The 13,506-nt window shown below is 42.5% G+C and overlaps 1 protein-coding gene across 1 annotated transcript in view; it reads left to right on the top strand.

Annotated features, from left to right (window-relative positions):
* The first annotated feature begins 9,811 nt into the window (after nucleotides 1-9,811).
* The window catches only part of LOC114649878 (cysteinyl leukotriene receptor 2-like), a 49,601-nt gene continuing 45,906 nt past the window's right edge, over nucleotides 9,812-13,506 (top strand). Inside the window, exon 1 of the mRNA XM_028799243.2 lies at nucleotides 9,812-9,960. The gene's annotated coding sequence lies outside the window, so the exon portion shown is untranslated. The remainder of the gene's footprint in view (nucleotides 9,961-13,506) is intronic.

Below are 13,506 nucleotides of genomic sequence, written 5' to 3'. Positions count from 1 at the left end.
GGATATAGTGGGTTGGACACTGACTGACTGACTGACTGACTGTTCATTTGTCAATAAACTGAGCTGAACAAAACTTCAAGGGGGACCCCCCGATACCCTATTTCAATCGTTAATAAATTGAGCTGCGAAAAACTTCAAGGGGGACCCGCCAAACCCAAATTCAATCATCAACATACTGAGCCACGCAAAATTTCAAGGGGGCTCCTCCGAACCCTAATTCAGTCATCAATAAATTGAGCCGTGCAAAACCTTAAGGTGGGCAACCCCCAACAAACTTTGGACTTTGGTTTTATTGTCAATAGACCAATTTGTGATCAGAATGGCTTATTCTTTGCCCACCCAGTTGTTTCCAGATCCATCCACAGTGCATTTTCTGACTTCACTGCTGGTATTTTGGCAATGGTTTCTTCTTGTGGGATGCATGACTTAAGTGGGTGGCTTTGGTATTGGAAAGCTGGCAGTCTGAGGTGGCCTGATCGTGCAGCGATTGGCTTAGCAGGAGCCTGGCTTAGACCCCTGTTCTCATCACTACTTCTGTAGAGTTTGCCTGTTCCCCTGGTGTGTTTAGGAGTGTTCACTCTCCCCTTCCAAAAACTGCATGTTAGGTCCACTGCCAATTCTAAATTAGCCTTTGTAAGTGAGTGTGCGGGTGTGTGCTGGCATAGGCTGGCACCTTATCCAAGACTAGCTCCTGTCTTCTGTCTGGTTCTGCTGCATTCTGCTCTCCCTCTCTGCTATCAGGTTTAAACACTGGGACCAGTAAGGAGCATTGCAGCACCCAAACCCCAGATACAACCATAGCAACACAAGTCCCAGGTTCAAATTAAAGATTTATTAATCACAAATACCACGACAAGGATTCTTTTATATTCGTTACACAAAAGCTTCAACAACTCTTGTTCCTTCTCTCTGTCTCTGTTTTTTCCTCCATTCTTCCCAGGTGAGTTTGGTTCGTCCTCCACTCCCAATTCCAAGGTACCTGGGTGAGGTGGAGTGGTTCCTTTAATCTCAGGAGTACTTACAGTGTTAGGCCAGGCAGAGGTCAGCTAAAATATGGGTTTTAAATCCCTGCAGCACCCCCTTGCATCATTCACCAGATTGCACACTGAGACTCAAATTCCCAGCATGCCCTGTAGGTATCTGTTTTGTCTTGCTAGTGTTCTCTATGACTCTACTTTCCTCTTTCGTATTATTAATATTAAGCCTTTGTCAAAATGCCTCAAATCCCATAGACTTACCACTGTTTATAAGGTATTGTAGTATATAACCTCTCCCCACCTTCCCGTCTACATTTATAACCTCAGATAATTAGGTGTAGTAAAAGTCAAGCAGGACTTAAATAATGTTACACTTTAAATAATGTATTATTGATAATATTCATTAAATAATAACAATAAGCAAAGTACAAGTGAATACTGGCAACCATACAACCTGATAAATGCTGATGTGTACTTTCAGGCGGCACACAGACTTGTTAGTTTCTTAAAATGTCTCTAGTTAAGTCCTCATTTTTGGTCAGCTTTCTTCAGAACAGGCCGCATGCCTGTCTCAATATGGCTGCCGAGCTGTGCTCTTCATTGTGTTGTCCTTTTCAGTTCATGAGATGCTCCTTCATCAGATGGTGTAAGAGAGAGAGGGAGGGGTAAAGCAAGCAAATTTATAGTCTCTCTGTCCAAACCCTACAACCAACAGGGCGTCATGGTACTTAATGGCTTCTGATTTAAAACCAAACAGGCAACTTTAGACCAATAGCATTCTGGTGCGACACAATGGTTTCACATCTGCCCCCAATACCATTTGTTAAGGTGAAGCTTGCCAGCTAGATAGTTGACCTCCATGCAGGAGTTGATTGAGAGAGTCCTGCAGAGGGTCACTTGCCAAACTGGTTTAAGGCACTTCGCCTGTCCCTGTCGTAAAATTGTAAAGACTCAGTCCTAAAAGGAGGGGAATGATTCTTAACCATCAAACCATTGCTGTTCTTATCAATGATATAACACTAATGTCTAAGTTACAAATAAAGACATACAAAATATTTATCAATTTATATGCAAAATTTCACACCACAACAGTATCCAAGCCCAGCAATGCTGCCATCTAACGTGACGGGGAGAAGGTACTCTGAAACTGTTGTCTCTCACAGTCTTTCCATTGTACTGGGAAGGACTAATGTTCTAAAGAAACAGGGACCCTTACCCATTTGGGATGCCAGCCTTTGCATGCCATCTGTTACAACTGTTTGGTCATAAAACCAAACAAACTAACCTCAGGAACTTCATTGTAGGTTCACTTTGAAACCATGTCATGTTATTTTATTACCTGCTTAATCCAGAGAAGGGTTGTGTTGGGGACTGGAACCTATCCCATCTAGCACAGGGGCGTAAGGCAGGAACAAACCCTGGACAGGGTGCCACTCCAACGCACAGAACACACAGACACGCACACACACCAGGGCCAATTTGGCATGGCCAATTCACCTAACCTGCAAGTCTTTGGACAGTGGAAGGAAACCCATGCAGATACAGGGAGAGCATGCAAACACCATGAGGGACATGATATTCAAGGAAGGAAAAGGAGAACGAAAACATAACAAGGTAGAATATTGCACTAAGCTGCACATAATTGTTGCCCCTTCACAACAACATAAAGAATAATACTGTAATGAGCACCGAGACTGACAGCCCAAGCCTGATAACAGGCACACTTATGTAACAATGAATGATCTACCACAGTGCTTTCAGAAGAATCACCTTCCTGCTGTTAAGACCAACAGGAAATGTCTCGTAAAGTAACATCTACAGTACACTGAAACTAAACCATGGCATTTCTTACTTAGTTATTGTAATAAGTTTATATGTTTAATATGTCACTGTGTTCTGTACAAAAAATATTTTATAAATCTGCTTCTTCTCACATGTACAGTTAACACAAAGCCAGATTTAGCATACAGGGGCTCATCATTTAGAACTGCTAGGCAAGCATTTTAAGACAAGACAAGGTAAGAACAACTGCAAATGGGCAACGTGCACTATTTCTGTGTGTTAGAGTCAGCATGACATTTTGTCCTCTCTTTGCCTTATTTGCCTTGGCACATTGCCTGGCACACCTTTGAAGCCGACGGACGGATGGGAGATACCGTCATCCGAATCCTGAAAATCCTTCCTGCGCAGCGACGAAAATGGCAGACTGTATACATTGAGTCCCACTTCGGTAATAGTCCCTTCATGGCGTCCTTCATCTGTTATGTGGCATAAATTGTCATTAAAGAAAGCTAAGTTATTTGTCCTATGTGATTTCTTACCGCCGTATCACTAAGGGAGGGGCATTGCCTTTTAATACAATATCTATATAGTTTTGGGTTATGTAACACGTCGCAATTACAAAAAGAACTTATTCCAACAAGGGAGCTAGCGCCCCCTGCTGGATATTGTTATCAAAGTCACCTTCACTTGTCCAGTGTTCCCAATTGTCTTCCACTATGCTGTACACCATGCCTCTGTCCATTCTCCCACCTTATCGTCTGTGAAGTTACATTTTTGCAATGCCTGGGAGTCTCAGTCTGCCTTCTTGAACCTTCTCAGGCTTGTAAAGTGTGATACAAATGTAAGCACATGTCCATAAGTATTCACAGCCTTTGCCATGAAGCTCAAAATTGAGCTCAGGTGCATCCTGTTTCCCCTGATCATCCTTGAGATGTTTCTGCAGCTTAATTGGAGTCCACCTGTGATAAATTCAGTTGATTGGACATGATTTGGAAAGGCACACACCTGTCTATATAAGGTCCCACAGTTGACAGTTCATGTCAGAGCACAAACCAAGCATGAAGTCAGAGGAATTGTCTGTAGACCTCCGAGACTCGAGGCACAAATCTGGGGAAGGTTACAGAAAAACTTCTGCTGCTTTGAAGGTCCCAATGAGCACAGTGGCCTCCATCATCCGTAAGTGGAAGAAGTTCGAAACCACCAGGACTCTTCCTAGAGCTGGCCGGCCATCTAAACTGAGCGATCAGGGGAGAAGGGCCTTAGTCAGGGAGGTGACCAAGAAACCGATGGTCACTCTGTCAGAGCTCCAGAGGTCCTATGTGGAGAGAGGAGAATCTTCCAGAAGGACAACCATCTCTGCAGCAATCCACCAATCAGGCCTGTATGGTAGAGTGGCCAGACGGAAGCCACTCCTTAGTAAAAGGCACATGGCAGCCCGCCTGGAGTTTGCCAAAAAGCACCTGAAGGACTCTCAGACCATGAGAAAGAAAATTCTCTGGTCTGATGAGACAAAGATTGAATTCTTTGGTGTGAATGCCAGGCGTCATGTTTGGAGGAAACCAGGCACCGCTCATCACCAGGCCAATACCATCCCTACAGTGAAGCATGGTGGTGGCAGCATCATGCTGTGGGGATGTTTTTCAGCGGCAGGAACTGGGAGACTAGTCAGGATAAAAGGAAAGATGACTGCAGCAATGTACAGAGACATCCTGGATGAAAACCTGCTCCAGAGCGCTCTTGACCTCAGACTGGGGCGATGGTTCATCTTTCAGCAGGACAACGACCCTAAGCACACAGCCAAGATATCAAAGGAGTGGCTTCAGGGCAACTCTGTGAATGTCCTTGAGTGGCCCAGCCAGAGCCCAGACTTGAATCCGATTGAACATCTCTGGAGAGATCTTAAAATGGCTGTGCACCGACGCTTCCTATCCAACCTGATGGAGCTTGAGAGGTGCTGCAAAGAGGAATGGGCCAAACTGGCCAAGGATAGGTGTGCCAAGCTTGTGGCATCACATTCAAAAAGACTTGAGGCTGTAATTGCTGCCAAAGGTGCATCGACAAAGTATTGAGCAAAGGCTGTGAATACTTATGTACATGGGATTTCTCAGTTTTTAAATTTTTAATAAATTTGCAAAAACCTCAAGTAAACTTTTTTCACATTGTCATTATGGGGTGTTGTGTGTAGAATTCTGAGGAAAAAAATGAATTTAATCCATTTTGGAATAAGGCTGTAACATAACAAAATGTGGAAAAAGTGGTGCGCTGTGAATACTTTCCGGGTGCACTGTACCTGTGTGACATTTTGCTGTCAATCGCCCATGTATCTCCACCTAACATGCTGGCCACTACAATACAGTTTGCATTGATGTCTACCTATGTGCTGATACTATGATATTGCTTGAGATTTACGTATGTGTGCTTTTGGCCTCCATCTTCATGTGTATGCCATCAATCATCTCAACAACTGCACCAAAACCAGTGATTTCTATGATTGCGGCTTGTTTTTGCATTGGCATGGAAATGTAAAATTCTGCGTATTACATCACATGGTATAAGGGCATTCAAAGTTTGGTGCAAAATTCAAGAAATGGCCAGTTGTGACATATCCAAATAATTGCTTTTGCAAAGCTGCATCTTCCCTGTGGCCAAAAAATGCAACATTCAACGCTCAGAGGTTTTCGTATAACCTACAAGACATTTTTTTCAAGTTCATTTTTGTCCAGTGTTGCTAAAACTCTCCATCTTTACTGGGATGTGCACACTGGTCTCTGCCTAAACATCATCTTCTGGTAGCTCCTAGCCACTTAGGACAGCTCATGAGCTCTCCTAAATCCTGGTGAAGTTAAGAGTAGTTTCCTAAATTAGCAAAACTGAGAAAATGCTTTTACTTGTACTCCTAAGAGTAGAACCAAATTTGCGTCACTGAGATTTTTGAGTCAGTTAGGATCGTTTTCCTACTCTGAGACGCTTGATGAACATGGACACAGGAGATGGAAAGTTTTGAACCTCTACCTCTTCGTATTTTCCCATTTCTATAAGGGGTCAATTTACTTGATTGTGGTCAAATCAGCCCAACTTGTTGCCGGTCCTAAGTCAGGATAAATAGAGAGGGTTGGTGTAAGTATGGGCATCCAACTGTTAAACTTTATACAAAACTATAATGATGGAATCAAAACCAGCTATGCAACCGTTACCTACCTGTAGCCTCTTAAATGTATCTCTGAGTAATTTCTACTAGTAACCTAAGATGTTAAGATTGTCTATTCCTTGTCTAGCTTTGGTAACTTAATGGGACACCTTTGAGAAGCTCTGTATTGGAGGTAAACTTGGTTGAAATAAAGAAGTGAAAGTCAAGGCAGCACCAGTCAGCAAATCAATCTACTGATAGACGTCCATAGTGTGGAATCAGTCCTGTACAGTTACATAGCTAGTTTTTATATTTTCTTACATCCCCATTAGGAACAGAACTTAAGAGGTTAGTTGGTACCTTTCATTGTTCTTGTCATAGGTGATCTAAAACAACAACAACAACATTTATTTATACAGCCCATTTTCATACAAACAAGGAAACTCAAAGTGCTTTACAAGATGAAGTAAAAAGGAAGTTAATATAAAACATTGTCAGCACCACATGGATTGGACGGGCATCCCGGCCAGGGACAGAAAGAAACCAGACCCAAAGGAGATGGCCAGAAGGGATGGGCAAACGGCCCATCACTTATGAAAGACACTCCAGGGGATGAGTTATTACCCCAGAACGCTAGATGGCAGCAGCCCTACGTATCAGTGCCCATTTGTGAACCAGCAGGGAATGCTGGGAAATGTAGTCCAGCAATACAACCTTGCCATGGACCATGCGTGCCACAAGGGGGTGCTGCAGGGAGAGCTCCCTAATGCTCCCTAATAAGTGGGACTTCCATATGACCCGGAAGAGGCCCTGGCACCGGATATACTCCTGGGTCCTTAATAAAAGGGACCACACTCCCTTGTCCAGGTGAGTCAGAACTGGGAGGACATAAGCGACACTTGAGGGCAGTGCGGTAGTGACAGGAATTGGGAAGAGGCATTGTGTTTTGTGGAGAGAGACAACCTGTCTTTGTGCTTTTGTTACTTTGTGGAGGTGAATTTAATAAACCTTCTGTTATTTGAACCCGGGACTCAGTGTGTGTTCGTATTCAGGGGTTTTGGGGCTCACTGACTCCCGGGTTTCCATCACAACATAAACAAATAAGATTCAGCAATAATACTATACAGTAGGTGACAAAGTAAAGGTAAGGTGGGATGGCCAAGAGAACAGAAAAAAAAAACAAACAAAAAACTCCAATTAGACTGGAGAGAAGAGCAAAATCTGCAGGGGTTCCAAGGCCAAAAGACCACCCAGCCCCCACTGGGCACTCTAACTAACACAGATTTTCTAAATCAGTCCTCATGGTTTTCAGGCTTCACATGGAAGAATTTGATGATGATGGTCATGAGAAGATCTGGACACCCGCCATTTATTCCATAAAAACAGGGGGCAGCATGGTACCTTGATCAGGTGGTGGTGGTGCAGAAGAACTGGAAAAGACAGCAGAGAAAAGTACAGATTAGTATGGAATTGAAGGACCCAGAAGAAAATGATGATTCAGTGCCAATAGAGTGGAATAGGGATACAACAAAAATGTAGTTACGAAAAAATTCATTTTAAAATAATGGGTTTTTACAAGTTTTAAAAATTGTTCTACAGTATTAGCCTGGTGAATTTCTATCGGTAAAGTATTGCAGCAAAAGGCCACCTCACCACTTTTTTTCTGGTTGGCTCTTGGAATTATAAGCAGATCTATGTGACAAAGGCACAGTGAGCCAGAATTTCACACTTGGAAGGGATTAGGGGGGTTACTAAAACTCCAATTCTGTTCTAAACTTTTATTTTGAAAAGACCGGCAGAGATAAGGTGAACACAGGAAGTACTTTTATGTTGATGGAAAGTATATCAGGAAGCTCATCATCCTGAGGAAGGTAGGGAAAAAAAGAAAAACTGGAAAAGAAAGAAGAGAGAGGACATCCTCCATCTTGGGGAAATCAGGCCTGGAAAGTAGGCTGCTGGGACTAGTCGGAGGATTACAAAGGATGGCAAAGTATTACAAAGTGGTTGTGGAGTTCTAGGTGGAATGGAGCAGCTTCCAGATAACTAATATAAAAGATGACAGCTACTGGATGTTCCCTGACTCTAGACAAAGAAAAAAAAAAACAATCAGCATTGGACGGAGTTAAGAAGGTCCACAAGGAATGTATGAGATCAGTCCTATTTTATAATGACTATATGGGGTTCAATCCCTCTATTCCCTTGGTTGGTGGAAAAGTAGAAAATAAGACACATTTAGCTTGATTTTATTTAAACCATGTACTTCTGTATCCATAGATATGTAGTTCCAGTGTTTGTAGTTATTGATGCATTCATTCTAGAATTCTAAATATATATTTTGGTTATTTCACACCGTAAATTAAAGGGGTATAGTTTTTTGAACGTTCTAGCATTCAACCTTGGTGTGTTAGTAACTCAACTTGGGAATAGTTGATTGTTACACCTTCATTTGAAGATCTGAGGTTACGACTTGGAGCGTAAGAGGACAGACTCTCCAAAATATGGGACGGGGCGAGATTATTTAAGTTTTTGTAAACCACTAGTAGTATTTTAAAGTCAATTCTAAATGACACAGGTAACCAATGTAATGAGGCCAAATCTGGTGTGATGTGATCAGATTTTCTTTTTCTAGTTAAGATTCTTGCTGCTGCCTTCGGCACTAACTGTAACTGACTGGTGTCTTTCTTAGGTAATCCTGTAGAGAAAAGCCAAGCAAAATGACACATTTTATTGGCTAACTAAAAAGATTACTATATGCCAGCTTTCGAGGCAACTCAGGCCCCTTCTTCAGGGAGGATGTAATCAGGTAATCCTGAAAATAGTACATTACAGTAATCTAATCGACTGAAAGCAAAAGCATAATTTAATTTTTCAGCATCTTGTTAAGTTATAAGAGGTCTAACTTTAGACTGAACAAAATGCAGTCCTAGTAATCTGATTAATATGTGATTTAAAATTCAGGTCAGAGTCAATAATTACCGCTAAATTCTTTACCTCCGACTTGACTTCTAAGCCTAAGGGATCAGGTTTATTTCTAATGCCCTCACTGTGTCCATTTTGGCCAGTAACTAAGATTTCTGTTTTCTCCTTATTTAGTTTGAGAAAGTTAGCTGCTCATCCATTTGGAAATACAAGTAAGACACAGGATCAGAGAGCCAAGAGAGTCAGGGTCTTCAGGTGCTAGCGATAAATAAAGCTGTGTGTCATCTGCATAGCTGTGGTAGCTCACCTTGTGCTTTGAGATAAAAGCACCATAAAACTACCTCTACTTCTGGTCTTCCCTCAGGAGTAGTTCCTGACCATGGATTGGTATTCCTTCTGGCTGTGAGCGTGTTGAACATGGAGCCAGAAGACTGACAAGAGGCACATGAAGTGAAGGGAAGGATTAAAGGTGGAGGGACCCAGGAAGAGTTCCAGTGGCATTTAAATAGACAACTGAACCAGCAACCCTATATATTAGGGTGGTAGGTAGGGTTCAAACCCCTGTGCCAGAAGACCTAGAGAGACTTCAGATTTATGGTGTTCCAGTATTGTTTTTGGGTACTGTAGTCTATAACACCTTGTACCTTCTGTTTGTTTGTTTTTATTGTAGTACTAGGGTGTTGTACCGTGTTAGCCATTATGAATGTAGAGAAAAGCCAAACAAAATGACACCTTTTATTGGCTAACTAAGAAGATTACAATATGCAAGCTTTCGAGGCAACTCAGGCCCCTTCTTCAGGCAAAATGTAATCTGTAATTTGTTTTTATTGGTAATAAATCCCCTTTTCTTTCATTTCTTTGGACCTCCTATTTGGCTTTGGAGTTTTTTCTTTAGAATCCCAGCTTTTGATTGGGACATGTACAAACAGGTAATAGTGACAGACATTTTTAGTTTCAGATATTCCAAAGTAAACCTCACACTCAAGAATGACATGACAGAGTCAGACGCACTGAGCTGAGCTGCCGGCTCCGCCCACCGGCTGTGGTCTCCTCCGCTCTGCTTGAGCTCACATCAGTCAGGAGGCAACGGTTGGACTGAACGCTTGCTGTGTGGACCGATCTGAAGGGAAGGAGAAGAAAGGAGAGCTTTTCAAGGTATGGGCTTTAATGTAGTAAATTCAAAAGGAAAATGGAAATTAGCCAAGAAAAGGAACAGAGACATAAATGATTGAAAATTATGACCTGTAGGTAGGAATTAAATATCCCATCAGTGAATGACAAACAGCCTCAAGGTATGTGCTCTGCTTTATCTGTATGTCATAATCAAAGGCATGATAAAACAAAGCAGGCTAGCTGAGCCTGAAAGGCGGTGTCGCACACTAGGCTCAGGGTGACAGCTTGCTAAGTTTTGATTGCGGTGTGACAGACGACATGTAGCCCCCTTCCTGTGAAACTTGATACCATCTAAAAGCTGAGTTTTTATTTTCATAACGCTGCATGAAACTTTGGGGAAAAGCTTAAAAAAACGACAATGTAAACGGCTGCTAGCTGTTCCTGTCCTGCTTGTTAAATCTGCTACTGTATAGTTAAATTGCCCTTTGCCTGTTGGTTCTTATCTTTGAATGTCTATAAAGAGCGTTTTGTCTTTTTTAAGTGTATGAAAATCAGTAGGCAACTATCAAGTTGGTGTTGCGCTACTTGAAAAGAACAGAGAGACACCAAAAGGAATGGGGCTTCATATTCTTTGTAAAGCCTTTGGCAAACTCTCAGCAATGTATACACAAAATGATAGCCACTAACAAGAATCTGCTTATTTGCAATTAGTCATTTCTGAAATGGAGCATGACATAAAAATAGTAAAGAGCTTTCATAGGGATAAGGCAATCATAGAGGTGGATGTTTTCTCATGTGGGTTTTAAAAGCGTTCTATCTGTGCCCCCATTTTCTAGTGTAGGATCAGGAGATGGTCTCCCAGGCTGGGCTCTCGCCTGCCTTGCTCCTCCAGCTCCCCTGTAAACGAAGAGCTTTGGTGGATCAAAAAGTGGGTGAGTCATTAGGGGTTGGAGGGACAGGTACAGGGCAAGAAGCAGACCATCCCTTCTGAGACACTACAAACACACACGTCCAAACTGGAACTATTTAGAATCACAAATCAGCCTAACATGTAAGCCTTTAGCATCTAACAGAAGAACAACAACGTATCCACAGAGAAAGGGGCAGTAAATCTGGCAGAAGGTATTCCGCATTGCTTTTTTGCTTAGGTTTCTGTATATGGCAGCAGTTCTGCAAACATTACACATGGAAAATGTAAACAGTTATATTTCCTTCTATTTCCTTCTAGCATATTTTTTTCAAAATGTGCTTACAGAAATTGCTGCGCTGTTCTGTACATCTGTGCATGGAACATCTTGGGATCCGGTGAACCTCGACTTGCAAGGTGATCTCCTGCCCTAAGTGTGCTAAGTAACATTCTGGGGCCTCCAGCTGGATTGTTTAAGATACAGACTTTGTGTGCATATATATAAATACAGTGGTGCCTCGTACTTCAAACTTAATTTGTTTCAGAAGGCTGTTTGAACTCTGAATTGTCTGAAGTGCAAATCAATCTTACCTGTTAGAAATAATGTAAAGTGAATGAATCCCTTCCCAGACCCTAAAGAATATCCATTTCAATAAACTTAAAGAAGCAAGTACACATATGTTAAGGTAAAAATAACACAATTAAATGTTCTAAATAATTTATTAAACCATGAAAACAATAAATAAAATACATAAACGCTGTATAATGAAATAAAAATTGCATTTATTTTACCTCAGTGAGGAGTGGTGATGTCCCGTGTGGCTGGTGGAGAGAAGAGAAATGTTCAGAGGACGGATCACCTTCCATAAAGACACCAAATAACTGTGCTTCGTAATAAGTTCCTCTTTCAACTCAATCCTTTGAATGCCATGGTTAATAGATAGGGGATATATATATATATACTGTAAATATATAAAACGCACCTGGTAGGTAACCACCCATACAATCAGATTGTGATTCAGACTACGAATGCCATGAATGTAATTACCCCGATCTACATGCTGTCAAATTAACGAACCACACGCCGTGGCGAAACGTTAGGGGCTTCACCTCTAGCGCTGACGTCCAAGGTTCGATTCCCGAGAGGGGGTGCAGTGAGTGTGTACGCCTGATGAGCCCAGAATTAGGGCAAAACACGTGTCGCGTACTCTTTGCAGTATTTGACATTAAAACTATTTGCAACCATATATATATATATATATATATGTATATATATATATATAATTCACTAAGCAGCCGACAGGGCACGCAAGACAACCATGGGATATGCACGACATAGCCATGCCTGCCAACTCACAGAGCCACACCCACCAACTCTAAGATCATGGGACGAGAACGCCTGCTGACCCACCCGCCCGCCTGACTGTTACCAGCATTCACCGCAATGTACTGAAGTGTATCACAGCTGCTGAGCTTTCAGCCACGTGAGATTGAGCATAACAGGTCTGTGATGCCCTTAGATGTCCGGGGCTGCACGCGGGCTACACTGAATGGATCAACGTGTGTCTACCCGGCGCCAAGAGGCGTGGGTAAGCCATTGAACCCCATTCGTGATGGGGACCGGGGCTTGCAATTGTTCCCCACGAACGAGGAATTCCCAGTAAGTGCGGGTCATACACTCGCACTGATTAAGTCCCTGCCCTTTGTACACACTACCTGCTACTTGCTACTACCGATTGGGTGGTTTAGTGTGGTCCTCAGATCGGCCCTGCTGCGGTCACTCGCAGCCTCTGGCGGAGTGCCAGGAAGACGATCGAACTTGACTATCTAGAGCAGGAGTGTTGAACTCCAGGCCTGGTGGGCCACAGTGGCTACAGGTTTTCATTGTAATCAGTGAGTAGTTTTCACTGCTAATTAACTTTTCCCTTCATTTTAATAGCCCTGTTTTTAAGGATTCAGTCCTCTGAATTGATTTATTTCTTCATTAAATGGCAGCCAAACAGAAATGAGACATGAAATGAGTCAACAGATGACCAGCTAAACTGGGATTTCAAACTCCAACCAATTTCACTCCAAACAGTTTCTTAATGAGAAGCTGATTCTTGCTGTTAATTAAGCCCGTTATTTAATTCAATGGCTTGTTGCTGCTCTCATTCTGACACAGCAGATATTTCCAAATTTGTCGATTTTTTTCTGTTTTTTCTAAGAACACCGTCAAAATGTTTTGGTGACCTGAGAGATCAACCTTACTGAGACCTTCACCTTTCTTTATTTTCAGTTATTGTGTGATGGGCACAGGTGAGCTGGTCATACGGTGGCTTGTTTGGCTACTAATTAAGGAAAAAGAGACAATTAAGTGGCCTGAGTCAAGTTAATTAAAACTAAAGCAAAAGAAGTTAATTAGCAGTAAAAACAGCTCACTAATGAAGAAGATGGTTAGAATGAAAACCTGCAGCCACTGCGGCCCTCAAGGACCGGAGTTCAACACCTGTGATCTAGAGAAAGTAAAAGTCGTAATTCCGTAGGTGAACCTGTGGAAGGATCATTACTGGTTGTGCCGACCCGTCATTGGACGGTTAGGACCCGAAACCTCTCGGGCCCACTTCCCCGCCCTCTCTCCGGAGAGGCGGAGGGGGCGGAAAGGGCGTCCTCCCTGGGCATCCTTCCTCTCTCCTCCCGTT

Source organism: Erpetoichthys calabaricus, chromosome 4, assembly GCF_900747795.2.
Source record: "Erpetoichthys calabaricus chromosome 4, fErpCal1.3, whole genome shotgun sequence".
Classification (NCBI taxonomy): Eukaryota; Metazoa; Chordata; class Cladistia; order Polypteriformes; family Polypteridae; genus Erpetoichthys; species Erpetoichthys calabaricus.
This window is presented reverse-complemented; position numbering and strand designations above follow the sequence as displayed.